The following is a 17,091-nucleotide window of genomic DNA, read 5'->3' on the forward strand; positions in this document are numbered from 1 at the left end:
GCTACTGTATTTTTTTGGCACTTTATATGCTGGTTTGGCCCCTAAATTTTGTAACAATATTAAAATTTCCACCACATACTCAGCGTTAATCACACTTTCTACTACATGAATTTCTTTTCTTGCTAAGCTTGATCTGGTTAATAGGTGCCCAAAATTAATTTTTGACATTTGAACACCTATTTCGATATGAATTGTATGGGTTTATTTGTATATTCTTGTTTTGTTTTTTTGGTACCAGGGACTGAACCCAAAGGGTGTCAACCACTGGGCCACATCCCTAGCCCATTTTACTTTTTAAATTTTGAGACAGGGTCTTGCTAACTTGCGTAGGGCCACTGTAAGTTGCTGAGGTTGGCTTTGAATTTGTGATCCTTTTGCCTCAGCTTCCTGAGCTCCTGGGATTACCAGCATGCACCACCACTCCCAGTGATAGTTTTATTTCTTTTATATCTTTCCATATTTCCTTTAATGTCAATAAATCATTACTTACAGACTCATGAGTGCCTTTATAGGAGAAAGCTGCATTTATTTTTATTTCCCATCATTTTAAAGATTAATTTTGCTTGACTTGACTCCTAATTTGTGGATTCGGGGGTCGTCACTTTGGCTCAAGGTGTACTTTATCATAATGGGCAATTATTCAGATTGTATAAGGTTATAGACAAATTTTCTTTCCAACTGACATAGGTTTTGTCCCTAGTTTCCTTAACTGCTCTTTATGCATCCCATTCATTCACTCAATCCATCAGCTTGGGAATAGTACTGCATATGATAAATCCATTCAATGTTATTTAAGATTTAATACCTTTGAATTTCCTTGCCTTTAAAATGAGAACAATTATAACTTTGGATTTGTAATGGGACTCCATAATAAAAAGTCATAATATCTAGTGTATGACAAGTATTCTTTTGAATAGCCCTTTTATAAACTGAAGTGATAAGAATACCCAAATATGTATCCACAGTAGTACATACATATTGGCATCCTCTGCTCATGGGGAGTGCTGCTGTGTAATCAATTTGCCATATCTGATCTGTACAGGTTAATTCCCCCTACCTGGCTCATTTCACATTCCCCCACCTGACATATTTCACATTCCTGTTTTACCTTCTTTATAATAGACAAAGGGAGAATTATCCCTTGGGCTTGCACACACATGTGCATAGCTTGAACAAATTTGTGATTCAAATTGTGATGTACCCATTTGGCCAAGGCATATTCTTCTTCAGGTTCTTCCCCTTTTACCATGGCAGTTTTTGCCAGTTGGTCTAAATGGTTCATATACTAACTTCTCAGTTTTTCATGTAGATGTGCATGCTTCAGTGTTTGGGCAAACTAAGAAGTTAGTACATTGTGACATTTCCCAAATATCCTGCCATAACCCATTTCCCCAAATTTCTCTTTCATGAATTTCCCACTGTTTTTTTTCCATATGGTATCCAAGTTCCCAATCCATTTCCTATTGGCAGGAGTTCATTGTTCCCACTCTTACTGTTGTATTGCCTGGTGAACCACCTTTAGTTCTGCCAATTAGCTACTTCCTCGTTTTTGTACTGTTTCTAGGGTCACATTTGTAGCAGGATTATAAGAGACCACTTTCCAATTTTGCACCTGACCTATGTATTTAGCAGTACCATCAGTGAATCAGGCATGTTTTTTTTCTGTTCAGTCATTATGGTAGAATATCCATTATTCCAACATATTTTAGACATTACTTGGGAGTAACAAGGGCAATTGTCTGATCATTAGATTTTCTATGTAGTTGAAATATGTCATGCTTTCCAGTTTGACTTTCTTTTGAAAATGCATTTCCATTTAATAATGCTGGACTCTTTTTTTTTTCACATAAGGGAATTTATTAAGCAAACAGAGTGTCTCCCTGCAGGGTAAGAGAGAAAATGAGAGGAAAAGAGAAAGGAAAGAGAAAAGGTGCATGCTAGAGAGTGGAAAGTAAGGAGGAGGAAAAGCAAGTGTGTAGGAGAGAAAAGCAACACAGGAAAGATGGCAGTTGAATTCCACTGGGCTAACAGGGGACCAATATCGGAGAAGGACACTTGCAAGCTGACTGATGAACCAATAGCTAGCTAGCATGTTCACAGATTGACAAGTGGTTGGGAGGCGGGGAAAATGACTGCAACGGAATGGACGGGGGAGCAGTTTTGTACATTATATTCCCCCGTTTCTGTTTTTATAAGAAAATCTTTTGCTCTCCAATTCTTTCCGAAGCCTTCTCTCTCTCCATCATGCCTAAGTGCCTGGGGCTGGTTTTGCAGGTGAGATGTAAAAAGTACATTCTCCTTCCAGACTTCCAAAAGCAGATGGTTTTCATGGACTTCATTTCCTCAATTTGACTGATCCCGTATTTCTACACTAACTGCCTGTCCCCAATTCTGACTTCATTTACCCCTCTAATTCTAGGAAGTCCTTCACTGCTATAGGGAAAGGGGGTGATGACCGATCTGGCTTCTTCGAGCTGGAAGAGGGCAGCATGGGGCAAGCAGTTTGGAGTTCCCTTTTTAGAAATCGGGTCAATTGAGGGGTCCATGGTAGAAGTCCGGTTGGGAAGAGCAGGTTGTATAGGCATCTGGGGATGGGTGTTTCTATGAGAGAAGAACAAAAAGACATGAGTACTGAAATGAGATTGATACAATATAAATGTTGCAGAATCTGGAACATGCCAATGCATATCATAAAGATGACAGAAGTCAATAATTCCTCACCAGGGGGTGGAAGATCTGAGAAGTTGTTCCCATAACAAGGCCTAGCAAAGGCTGGAGAGGACAAGGCCTTTATTTGGGAACTTAAACATTGTCCAGGTTATCAGGAATGTAAACACAACATTTAGTAGAGATCTCTATACTTCTGTTACTAGCAAACATAGATTAAGCCTTCTTGTGTCTGTAGGCTTTAAACTGACTAAAACTTCTGACACTGGCAGTTTCTTTTGATAGTTATCAGGCACATTTGCCTAAGAATCTCTTTTGTAGCTTTTAGTCTTTATTCTAGTGGGCTAACACAAGTGTACATCTTAAGTTACATTTAAGTATTATTTCTTTTAAATGCCCAAGAATGGCTATATTTTGGTCTTAACTGTTTTGCTAGGTGTTTAAGATCAAGTTGGTCAAAGTGACCTGTTCCTGTCTGTTAAAGAGTCAGCTGAGTTCCCACAGGGGTCACTCATAGAGAACTTAAGAGCAGCTTCTTAGCTCCATTAGTGCCATTGGTTAGGCAGGGTCTCCTCGATGAGGTGGCTTCCCTTGAAAGCACCAGGGATGTCTCCCTTTTTCCTTGACCCTCCTCTGCAGCAGGTGCACTGAGTGGCTTTTCCTCTAGTGGTCTCATCAATCTCCTTGGTCAGGAGGTTGTGTGACCCAGAGTTGCAGCCCTCCTTAGAGAAGTCCTCTTGTTCCCTGGGTTCAGGATGACTTTGAGGGCAAGACCCAAATATGGACTTTTCTTGACCTCTGTATTTAATCTCAATCTCTAAGTTTGATCTTAACCATCAAGCAAGTCAGTCTCACCAGTCATAAAGTAAGAGTACTGGGCTTTAACTTCAATGTCTATGACTTTACCATTATTTATCCCCTTTTATTTAATTGGGGTTTACATTATCTGTCCTATAGGTGATGGCTTATTATACCAAGTTAATTTATGGTGTTCGCTCTTGAAGCAGTACTTCTGCAAAATATTGATCAGGCAACAATTAGAATTTACAAGGAAAATACAAAATGGAATCACCAACAGTAAAACATTCAGTTTGTGCAATAGCTATCTTGAATTTTGGCTGAGTTCCTATTTGAGGTCACAGTAATTTTTACAACAAACATCAAACTTTTGACAACTTTAAATGAGTTAAAGTCTGGCTTACTTTGGAGTCATTCTAATGTTTAGAAGGGTTATGAGGCAGAGCCTTATCTCAGGTAACGTGGGGCTTTTCAGTGAGGGGCAAAGGAGTATTAGAAAATAAAGGGTTATAAACACAGATTTTGAAGATTAAGCTGAGATCAGATGGAGCTCTGTTCTCTGATGGAAATGCGGATCTAAAGAGTTATGTCAGCAATCTTTATATATGTGCAATGTTAGGTTCCAAAGTTACTGTAAGGTGGGCAGGAACCAGAGAAGGGAGCTGATGAAACACTGGTTATCTAGCAAAAGAATTCCTTCCTGCCCAAGAGCTGTGTGCCTGAGATCAATGTACTGCCACAGCAGTTAGGCATCTTGTGCCCCTGCACAGGAGCACTCTCAGGCACCAGGCATGCCACAGCCATGAGGTCATCAGAGACCCCAATTTCAGTCACTGTTGTCCCATTTTTGCTACTGTGCATTACACTCTTTCTTAAATGTCATTTTAAGAAGTTTACATATATTGACTCCTGAGTCTATATGAACATTAATTAATACAATTTAACATTATATCTAAAACATGAATTAAAGAAAGGCTGAGAGATCTTTTAAGTTTCCTTTTGTGTGGCAAAGTGGTAAAATGCTTTCATGCTTAACCTTTAAACAAATCAGGCTCTCAATACTTTTAGAAATACATTTAACAAATTTTACATTTACCCTATTGATGATAGGTCCTATAATAAAACATTAAATGATAGGTTTACCATTACAGACAAGTTTAATTTGGAGAATAGCAGCTTGATAAATTTTCTGCTTTAAAGGCTTGTATACCTGGAAAATATGAACACATTTAATATATAAAGAATAATGTTTTTAAGTATGTTACTCCATGGAATAACTTTGTAAATTAATTAGAAGTCTCTAATAAACACATTTGAGTAATCCCATACATGTCAACTCTAATTCACTCATCTTATTGTAAAAAAACCAAGATAACAGACAAGTGTACCAACAGTATTTGCTGTCTCTTTCCTGTTGAAGAAAAGTCCTAGAAAAATTGATGTTAGACATTTTATAAACATCAACATTTTATTAGTTTGACCACCTAGAGACTTCTGAGTTAATTTTAAGGACAATTTACTTCTATTAGTTTACCCAATTTAAACTGAACCTCTTTAAATCATGTGAATTAAAAATATTTGGATTCATTTTTTAAATTTTAATTTTTATGCACGCTTATATTTAACACAAAAGCAAAGATCTTGTAATATTTATCTCCATTGCAATGTAACGGATGTTCAAAAATAACTCTAGAGTTGGATAAAAAGAACTGATCAAAAATCATTAACCTAGGTATGTAGGATCAAAATTGTGAGCTCAAAAATATAGCATTTAAGAAAAACAAAAGTCCTAGAAGAAAAATGATAATGGTTATTAATTAAAGCATGAGAAAATGAGAAGGAGAGAAAAGGTGAAAGGGAGAAAAGTATTCTGAGTTGTAGCCCAGGAGAAATTTAAAATGGACACTTTTTTTCCTTTGGGTTTGAGACTGGTCTCCCACTGCGGCTTCCTTCATTTACATTTCAATGTAAGCCTTGACTGAGATCTGAATCTGAAAGGGGCTAAAATGTTCTAGCAGAAACTTGATGCTTAGGTCCTTTTAACCCTTTTTCCTGGTTAGTAATTAATTTAGGATTGGGCACAGAAAATTGTCAATTATCTCCCACTACTTGTGGGAATGGGGCTGCTTATGTTACATGGGGAAGCAGGGGAAGACGGAGAAGCAGGGTCTGGAGGCACCCGAGCCTGCAGGAAGAGTCAAGAAGCAAGAAAGAAGAGACTTGAAGATAAGGAATCCCTTTCCATCTGCCCGCTCACTCACGGAAGCTGTGTGCCATTACACAAACGGATTTTGATGGCTTTAAGTACTGGGGGTCGGTCGAAGGGTTCCCAGGGTGGAATCTGCCAGATTGGAGGACCCAGATTCCATGGTGGGGACTGATACAGCCAAGTCTGTGGCCAGGGCGTCCCGAGGCCAGAGTACTGGGCTGGAGATGAGGGACAGCACATTGATTGTGTCGTCACACAAGCACCAATGTGTGTGCCGGGCAAAAGCCGAGAAGGGTTTGAGGACCTGATATCAGGATTTTCGAGTGCGAGTGTGCGAGCGCGAGATGAGCCTCAACCCTGAGAGAATCTCCACCATAAAATCAGGAATCCACCTGGCAGATAAGACTGACTAGGGGACCTGCCGTAACTATAAAAGTTGTGGCTGGGGGGGTACCCCCACCCCTCAGCCGCCTCAAGGGTATAAATCAGCCTGGGGAACCTGCCTAGAGGACTCACCAATTTGAAGTCCGGTGATGAATGCAGAGCAGAGCGTCCGGGCAGAATGGAAGGTGGGGCTGTGTCTGGGGGGCACTGGGGCTTAGATGGGGTTCCACTCATGACAGTGGGAGGACCCATCCCAAGTCATGGCACCAATGTAAGGAAAAAATGCAGCTCAGCTTGGGTCCCTTGGTAGCTCCAGCCCCTCAGATGGAACTGGCGCTCCTTACACCTGGTCTCAGTTGCAGCTCAACAATAGCTCCCAGAAATCCACGACAGACATGGGAACTCACACAAGAGAGTTTATTAAGCAAACAGAGTGTCTCCCTGCAGGGTAAGAGAGAAAATGAGAGGAAAAGAGAAAGGAAAGAGAAAGGGTGCGTGCTAGAGAGAGTGGAAAGTGAGGAGAAGGAAAAGCAAGTGTGTAGGAGAGAGAAGCAAGAAGGGAAAGATAATGCTGGACTCTTGAACATGCCCAATTTTATGGGAGACTAGAGTTCTCATTACCCATGTCATAAAAGGTCTCAAAATGACCTCATGATCAGTAACCAATTATTCTGTTTCTACCAAGGCCAAATAAGCAGTCAGTAGGTTTTGTTCAAAGGGAATTTAAAGAATACCTGAACTGGGTAACATTTGATACCAAAATCCTAAAGGCAGATTCTTCCCTTCTTGTTTTTGCCACAAACTCCAGTTATCATATTTATCTTGGGTTTATACTTGTATTTCCACTGGCCCAATCCCCATAGGCCATAAGTCTAGGGCTTTTGGATAGCAGCCTGAGCATCCTCAAAAACTTTTGCTGACTTTTTCTCCCCATTCGAATTAATATTTTTCCTTCCTACTCAATATAAATAAATATAAATAAGGAATATGAGCTCTGTAATAATCAGAGTCCTATAAATTTTTGTGTATCACAATGACACAGACGTTGTTATATTAGCTAATTTTAACTTTTAAAGTAAAATTTAGAATCCATGGTGTATAGTAACTATAATCCCAGTTCTGCATAGGTTACCAGAACTAGCAAAAATCAAGGGATAGTCTTAAATCTCTTATACATTTAGGAAATGGTGCTAATGATCAGAGATAGATTTATTCAAATCAAACAGAAGTAAGCAAGGTTTTTAAATGTAAGTTTGGTTCTTTTATGTCAGATACAATGTATAAAGGAGAGCTTTTATTTTACAAAATTTTACCTAATACTTAGACAAGGCTCAGACATATTTAGTTCTCAGATGTATACATACCTCTAGTCAGATATATTTGGGTTTCAACTATTTTGTACTAACCGAAAATAACAATGTTTATTTAATCAGTTACAAAGTAATCTTTTAAAAGACTTTAATACAGGTACTCCTTTGAGACATATTTTCCTTAAGTAATAAAACCTAATAGACACAAAAAATTGTTTTGATAGGTAAGAGCAGATCAGTGCTTTAAGGAAACCTTATGATATTTAAGCATAGAAAATTAGACTTTTCTTTATACCAGTACACTAAAATTTGACCTTAGAAAATCCCTTAAATAACTTTGTGTTAATTATAGCCATTTAATCATATACACAAATATTTTGAGATTTACCTTCCCCAAACCTTCTACAACTTACTTAGACAATTTCCAACTTACTTTTAAAATTTTTTTAGATATACAAAACATAGAGTATATTTTGACATACTATAAATGCACAGAGTACAACTTATTCTAATCAGGTTTCCATTCTTGTGGTTGTATATGATGTGGAGTTTCACTGGTGATGTATTCATATATGAACATAGGAAAGTTATGTTGGATTCATTCCACTCTCTTTCCTGTTCCTAATCCCTCCTCCCTTCCCTACATCCTGCTTTGTCTAATCCACTGAACTTCCCCTACCTCCATCTTGTTTATATCCTTAGTTATTTTCTCTCTTTCATCTTGAACTTGAGTTCAAGTATATTACTTTAGGATACAAAATATTTTCTCATCCAGAAACATTTTTCCATCTAATTTTCCATACTAAAATGTATTCCCATACCCATAACTTCCTTATAACTCTTCTAGTTTCAGACCCTTTCTTAAATTCATATTCTGAAACAATTCTTATGAAATTTCTGAATAATACAAATTATTCCTTTCTAATAAGATGAGATACTTTACTTTTTACAGTACTATAATCAAAACATAGCTGAAACATTTTATACTCTTTTGCATGTAGATTATACCTGTTAGAAGTTTAACTCAGTGAATTGTTTTAGTTAAGACCTATAAACAATCTTAAACTGTTTTTATATGCAGTCAAAATAACTCATCCTGTCCTACACACCCCAATCATTTCTTTTCCTTTTTTCTACTAGCATTTCCTGGGAAATAACTTGAGAGTTACTATTTCTTAGTCTCTTGCCCCATTCCTCACAAGGATCTGTTGTTTTTGCTTATTCTCACGTCAGGGAAGAAAATCGGAGACCCTTCTATCCTGAAATGTCACAGATTATGCATTCAGTTTCAGCCTTTTCTAAGAGAGGCATATTGTCTCCCAGATCCTGCTTACTATGCCAGTTTGTAATGTTCAAGTGTTACATATGGTGCAGCAGTGGCATTTGGTAGGTCAGATCTAATAGACAGTAAAGACACTTTCTCTATAAATAGTAACATTTATTTTAGCAATAAAGTGAAAGCAGAAATGAACATGAACATGAACAAGGAAGATATTTAATGTTTTCCGCAGCCCTTTGACAACTTAAATTGTGAGAGGGCCTCCTGAAAGCAAACAAAACTTATTTGCCAGCTGAGAAACAAAAGAGAGGAAGAATTCGAAGACAAAATATATATTCCCCAGTGACATACTTCTTCCAGCCATGTCATACCTGCCAACATTTACCACCCAATAAGCCATTCAAATTATACTCCACCAAATGTATTAGTTTTCTCATTCATTACAGATTGTATAACCCAATCACTTCACCTTGGAACATTCCTGAATTGTCTATCCTGAGCTTATTGAGGTACACCTCATATCTACATTGATGGTGAGATATATATATATATATATATATATATATATATATATATATATACACATACATATATATATATATAAGCTTCTGATCAGGATTGTAAGTCAATGCTAAGAGGTAAAATTGGGAATGTTCCCAGTTTTATTGTAATATTATTGACAAAAACTACATTCAAAGTGTACAATCTGATGTTTTCATAGGGCTATACATTGAGAAATGATTATAGAAATCAAAAGCATTAATATGTCAGACACATCACATGGTTCCTTTTTGTATTAAGATCAGTTCAGATCTATGTTAGCAAATTTCTGGCATAAACTACAGTAATATTAACTATAGTCATCATCTGCTCATTAGATCCATGGAACTACTAACCATTCTTGTAGAACAGCTTTATAGACAAATATTTGCAGAGGGTAAACAACTAGGAGTAGAGTAGGTAAAATATATGGTAAATATATATTTGACTTTTAAAGAAAATGCCAACCTGTTCTCCAAAGTAGTTGTGCCGTTGTATAATTTTGAGTACCCAGTTTGAAGACTAATTCTGAAAATATTTAAGACTCATTCATTGAATTTAAATAACTGTGATATCTGACATATAATATTTTGGAGGGGAATTTTGTAGCAGTTTTTCAAATCACATCCATTTAGACATCAGCTAATTTCAATAGGTCCTTAGAGTTTTTGTGCAGTAATTTGGTAAACCATAGTAACAGATGCTACTTCATAGGGCTACCGTGAGTTCATAGGAAGATAATTGAGGTAGAACTCTTTTTTTATTTGTTATACATGACAGTAGAATATATTTTGACATAGTATATATATGTGGAGTATAGCTTCCCATTCTTCTAGTTGTACATGATATGGAATTACATTGGTCATGTATTCATGTAAGCACATACGAAAGTAATGTCTGATTCATTCTACTATTTTTGCAATTCCCATTCCCTCTCCCTTCCCTTCATTCCCCTTTGTCTAATAACAAGTACTTCTGTTCTTCCCTGCCCCTGACCTTATTGTGAGTTAGCATATCAGAGAGAACTTCAGAGAGAACATTCAGCCTTTGGGTTTTTTTGGGTTTGCTTATTTCACTTAGCATGATAGTCTCCAGTTCCATCTATTTACTGGCAAATGCCATAATTCCATTTCTCTTTATGGTTGAGTAGTATTCCATTATATATATATATATATATATATATATATATATATATATATATATATATATATACCATATTTTCTTTATCCATTCATCTGCTGAAGGGAACCTAGACCAGTTCCACAATTTAGCTATTGTGAATTAAGCTGCTATAAACATTGATGTGGTTGTGTAACTGTAGTATGCTTATTTTAAGTGGTATAAACTGAGGAGTGAGGTAACTGGGTCAAATGGTGATCCAAGTCCAACATTTATTGTTACTTGTATTCTTCTTCTTCTTTTTTTTTTTTTTTTTTTTTTTGGCTGTGCTGGGGATTGAACCCAGGGCCTTGTGCTTGCAAGGCAAGCACTCTACCAACTGAGCTATATCCCCAGCCCTGTTACTTGTATTCTTGATAATTGCCTTTCTGACTGGAGATGAAATCTCAGTATACTTTTAATTTGCATTTCTCTCGCTGCTAGATACATTGAACATTTTATCATATATTTGTTGACCAATCATATTTTTCTGTAAGGTGTCTGTTCAGTTCCTTTGCCCATTTATTGGTTGGGTTATTTGGGTTTTTTTAAAATTATTTATTTTTTCACTTTTTACAGACTACATTTTGATTCATTGTACACAAATGGGGCACATCATTTCATTTCCATGGTTGTACACGATGTAGATTCATATCATTGGTGTAATCAAACATGTACATAGGGTAATGATGTCTGTCTCATTCCACCACTTTTCATAACCCCCTCCCTCTCATTTCCTTCTACTTAATCCAAAGTTCCTCCATTCTTCTCTCACTCCCCATACCCCCTCACCCCCATTATATATCATTCTCCACTTATCAGGGAAAACATTCAGCCTTTGGTTTTTTTGGAATTGACTTATTTCACTTAGCATGGTATTCTCCAATTCCATCCACTTACGTGCAAATGCCATAATATTATTCTTCTTTATGGCTGAATAATATTCCATTATGGCTTATTTGTTTTTTTGTTTTTGTTTTTGTTTTTTTTTTTGCTGTTAAGTTTTTCGAGTTCTTTATATATTCTGGAGATTAATGCTTTATCTGAAGTGCCAGTGGTAAAGATTTTCTCCCATTCTCTATGCTCTCTGTTCATGTTCTTGATAGCCTCCTTTCCCTTGAAACTGCTTATTAATTTGATTCCATCCCATTTGTTAATTCTCTGCCATCTTAGTATCTTGCCATTTTATTTTCTAAACATAAATTTATGTGAATCTAGGTCATCTATATCCTTATCAATACTTAGTATGGGGCAGACCTTTTATTAGCCGTTCTAATGGTTGATATACCATTTTACTGGTGTTATGGTATCTCTCCATGTTATTTTTCATGTACCTAATGAGTAATGGTGTGTACCCTCTTGTGTTTATTTTCCATCTATATCTATTTCTGGTGTTGTATTTGTTTGGGTCTCTTACCCGTTTTTATTAGATTTGTTACTCTTCTTACAAAATTTGGACTTATTTATGTTTTCCTTATAAATTCTCAAATATCAAAAATATTCAGAAAAATTATCTTAATAGTGTCACAAATAGAAGTACTTACTTTTGATGAAGTTCATTGTACTAATAACTTTGGTATTATAGCTAACAAACCTTTGTCTAATTCCAGGTCACAAATACTTTATCCCATGTTTTCTTATATAAGATTTATAGTTCTAGGTTTTTGTATATATCTGATGCCCATTCTGAATAAAATTTTGTAAATTGTGCAAGATATGAAGTTCATATTTCTGCATATGAATTTTTCCATCAACATTTACCGAAAAAAGAAAACAATTTATATACAAAATTGCCTTTGCATATTTGTACATCATCAACCACCTGTATATGTTGTGGGTCCTTTTTCTGTACTCTGTTTTACCCCTTTGATCTCTTTATTTTAATGTCAATAGCACATTGACCTGATTGCTATATATAATGAGTCCTGAAATTGGTATAGTTTACGGCTTTCAATTTTGTTTTCCTTTTCACAGTTAACCTGGGGATATTATATCCCATACAAACTTCATAATCAGTCTGTTAGTATCTGAAAAAAAGAAAAGGAAAAGAAAACCTTGCCAGGCTTCTGATTGTAATTGCATTGTAATTATAGATTGATTTGGGGATAAATGACATATAACAATATTAAATCTTCTAACCCATGAACATGGTATATCTTTCAACTAGGTCTTCAATACTAAGTCTTATTTGATTTCTTTCAGAAATTTTTTGTAGGTTAATTGAGGAACTGTTGCCTTTTGACATATTTTTCCTAAGTATTCTATTTTGTAATTGTTGATGCTATTGTAAATGTTTTAATGGTTTCAAATTGTAATTGTTTTCTGCTACTATATACAATTGCTTTTTTTTTTTCTTGCAGTTTTGGGAATCAAACTTAGTTTCTCATGCATGGTGGGAAAGTGCTTTGCAGCACCCAGTCCTTCAATTTTTGTTGTAATCTGTAACTTTGCTAACTTAGCTTATTGATTCTAGTAGCCTTAGATTTCATCAGAGTTTCTGTATAGGAGATTATGTTTTTTTCAAATAAAGTATTTTATTTTTTCTTTTCTGATCTGTATGATTTTTATTATTCATCTCTAATTGCAGTGAGTAAAATGTACAATACAGTCTTCAACAGAAGTGGCCAAAATGACATGTTTATCCTTTCTTGCTGTTAGGGGAAAGCATCCAATCATTTATTGATTTTTTAAAATTTATGTACGGGGGATTGAACCCAGGGGTCTTATCCATGGAGCCACATCCACAGCCCTTTTTTTTTTAATTTAGAGACAGGGTCTCACTAAGTTGCTTAGGGACTCACTTAGTTGCTGAGACTGGTTTGGATTTACAATCTTCCTGCCACAGCCTCCCAAAAAGCTAGGATTACAGGCGTGTGCCACCACACATGGTTCAATTTTTGATTATTTTAATGCTAAATCAACCTTGCCTTTATGTGAAAAACTCACTTGGTCATGATGTATTATCTATTTTGTGTGTTGAATATATATTGTTAAAATATTTTTCACATTTTTTGCATCTATGTTCATGAAATATTGGTTGAGTATTCTTTCATTGTAGTGTTTTAGTCTGGTTTAGCTTTCAGATTAAGTCCTTACAAAATGGCTTTATAAAGTTAATTTCTTTTTCAGTTTCCAAGATTTTGCATAATACTTGGTATCAATTCCTTCTTTATTGTTTAGTGGAATTCAGCAGTGAAGCCATCTAGACCTAGAATTTCAATAGGGGAATTTTGTAACATACAAATTAAATTCCTTTAATGGGTGTCCTTTTTTAGGTCATTTATTTCTTCTTGAGTAAGCTTTTTATTTGTTTGTGTCTCAGTTTATGGCTGCCATCTATTTTGTCAATTTTTATATATAAAATTGTTCATATTTTATTATTATCCTCTTAACACCTATACGATTATATAATACTAATGTCCCCCACACTCATTTTTGTTACTCATATTTTCTCTGTACTTTCTCACTAGTCCAAATAGAAGTTTACTGATTTACTGATCCCATAAACCAACTTATGATTTCCTTTACTTTTCACTTTTTTATGGCATTGATTTTCTCTTAACCTTTAATGTTTTCTTTCTTAAGTTTATAGTTGATTTAATTTACTCTTACATCCTAGCTTCTTAATGTGCTAGCTGATATTATGTACTTATTTTTATTTTATCCTTTGTGATATGCATTTAGTGCTTTTTTTTTTTTTACAAAATGTGCTAATTTTACTAACTACTTGGTTATACACTGGCCACCTCTTTAACATCTAGGGACTAGATGTTGCAAAACTGGAACTCATTTGCCCATTATATACACTATATACACAGCAAAACAAAATGCACAAAACAGAGAAAATTGATGTCTGAAAATGTTCCAAGTATGAACACACTAACATATTACCTTTTGCAATTGCTTCCCTCCCACCTCCTCCACATCACTGAACAAGTGCAGACAGTACTATACTGCTCACAGAGGTCGTTTAACAGTTCCATTCCCCAAAAGACTATTTCATATGAATTTTAGCAAAAAGATATTTACAAAGTGATATTTTACTGCCTCTACATTTAACATACATCGGGCACTTCTAACCATCTAGCGAGACTAGATGTTTCAAGTAAGACTCAGTTTGTCCACTATGTACATGACAGTCTTGAATATCAACTGCACACATGTAACAATAGTTCTAATTTTAAAATGTCTTCAAAATATGAGCATTCTGATCTGTCACCGACCCAGTGCTATAATGCTCAAAAGTTTCAGAAGACAATCCTTCCTAGGAATTTTAACACAAAACATACAAAATTTGTTTACTAATTCTACTTTTGTCATACACTGGCAACCTCTTTAACGTCTAGATAGACTAGATGCAGATTAGGATTCATTTGTCCTTTATATACACTATAGGGCTGGGGAGATAGCTCAGTTGGTAGAGTGCTTGCCTTGCAAGCACAAGGCCCTGGGTTCGATCCCCAGCACTGCAAAAAAAATAAAATAAAATATATACACTATATACAGAGCAAAGTAAAACAAAACCCATAGACATAAGTTACAAGTCTTAGCTCATGGTAGGCACACCCAAGGACCAGCATACAACTCTGTATGACTCAAAAGGGGGTTTGGCTACTGCCCCCCCCAAAAAAAATTTCATAAGAATTTTAACAAAAAGAAATGTACAAAATGTATGTTACCACTTCTACTTTTAACATATATCAGGCACTTTAGAACATCTAGAAAGCCTAGGTGTTTCCAAAAAAGTACTTAGCATTTTCAACTATCTATACAGAAATGAGGAATAAAATGCACACACAGAACAATGGTTACAATAGGAAAATGTCTTTTACATAAAACCAGTCTGTACAGGACCTCCTCCTCACGGTCAAAGTCTTCTCCACGTCCTCTAACCCTCCTAACAAACGTGGACAAGTGCGCTCCTAGTACTGGGGTTTCAGCTTTCTTTTTATTCATATTACTGTAATGTATTTTCCATTGTTGTGCTTTTATTTTTTTGAAATGTAATATTTGTATATCCTTATGGGATACAGTATGGTAATTCAATACATGTATACAATGTGTAATAATAAAATCAGGGCAAAAAGCATTTCTATTTCTTCATACATTAACCATTTTTATGTTTTGGGTATTTTGTCCTCTTTATTTCTAGTTCTTTTAAAATGTATTATAGATTGTTTTAACCAATAGTTGCCCTACTATGGTATAGAAAGCTCAGAACTAATTCTTCCCGTGTTTTAATACCTCTTTATTAAGCTTCTTTCCATGCCCCTAATTCTATCCTTCCGAGTCTCTACTGACCTTTATACCATCCCATTCTTCTAAAACATTGATTTATTTGTTTCCACAAATTAATGAGAACATGTGATATTTTTCTTGGTATTATTTTACTTAATAGAATGACCCCCATTTCCATCTATGTTACTACAAATGAAAGGATTTCTTTCTTCTTTATGACTGAATAATAATCCATCATGTATGTGTATAATCTCTCATATTTTTATCCATTTATCCACTTTTAGGCATCTAGTTTGATTCTGTATTTTAGCTATTATGAATATTAGTGCTGTGATTAAACATGGGAGTACAAATTTATTTTTTGTGTAATGTTTTAATCTTCTTTGTGTATATACCCAGTAATGTTATTGATGGATATGATAATTCTATTTATAATAGAATATATTATATTATTTATAATTTATAATAATCTCCATATTGTTTTATATAATAGCTGTACTAATTTACATTCTCATCAACAGTGAATTTATTTCTTTTTATTGAGTCAGCAATTACTGTGTGCAGCATATAGTTGGATCTTGCTTCTTCTTCCAGTGTGACAATCTGTGCCCTTTCATTGGGTTATTCAAATCATTTATAGAGCATGATTTGGGGATTATAATAAACACATCTTTGTCTAATCCCAGGTCACTCTGTCAATGTTTGGTGTTTATTCCTTTTTATATGTTGAACCATTGCATTCCAGGATTAAATCCCACTTTGTAATGATACATTATAGTTTTAATATGGTATAGAATTAAGTTTGCTAGCATTTTGTTCACATTGTTTACTTTTATTATGAATATTTATATGGTTTACATTTGAGTCATCATCTTGATATTTGTTTTTTGTTTATCCTATCTGTTCTGTTTCCTGTTGCCTTTTCTTGCCTTCTATGGATTAAGTATTATTATTATTATATACCATTTTTCTCTTATACTAGAATATTAACTGTAATTTTTTTATTTTTAGTGCATCAGTTATACATAATATTGTGGTTCATTTTGAAATATTCATAAATTCATATAATTTTCTCCATTTCAGTCCCCTGTATTATCCCTTCCACCCCTCTTATCTCTCCCTGATCCCTTTGTCTATTCTGTTGGTTATCTTACTATTAATTTATTTTTAATTGGTAAATTATATAAAATTGGAATGCATTGTGACATATTCACACATTTACATAGCATAATTTGGTCAATTCTATTCTGCACTTCTTCCCAGAAGAGCAGTAGTGCAAATTTTTGTCTCATTATTTTTGCAGTTGCATTTGAGTTTACCATATTTATCTTTAAGTCATGAATGTGTTAATCAATCAATATTCTAGCATTCCATATATTAGTATTCAGACCCTACAATAGCATCCTCCTGATTTTCCTCCTTCTTTTCATGTTATGATTATTGAAGATTTTGTTTTACAAGTATTTTTAATTATTATTTTTTGTTTAAATGATTAATTATGTTCTGAA

The 17,091-nt window shown here is 34.9% G+C and overlaps 1 protein-coding gene and 1 non-coding gene across 6 annotated transcripts in view; one reads left to right on the forward strand and one right to left on the reverse strand.

Annotated features, from left to right (window-relative positions):
- Zc3h12b (zinc finger CCCH-type containing 12B) overlaps window positions 1-17,091 on the forward strand; it is a 353,709-nt gene that overhangs the window by 146,339 nt on the left and 190,279 nt on the right. The window lies entirely within an intron of this gene.
- Trnaa-ugc (transfer RNA alanine (anticodon UGC)) lies at window positions 10,628-10,704 on the reverse strand. Its single transcript has one exon. It is a non-coding gene; the product is annotated as a tRNA-Ala (tRNA).

Source organism: Sciurus carolinensis, chromosome X (assembly GCF_902686445.1).
Source record: "Sciurus carolinensis chromosome X, mSciCar1.2, whole genome shotgun sequence".
Lineage (NCBI taxonomy): Eukaryota > Metazoa > Chordata > Mammalia > Rodentia > Sciuridae > Sciurus > Sciurus carolinensis.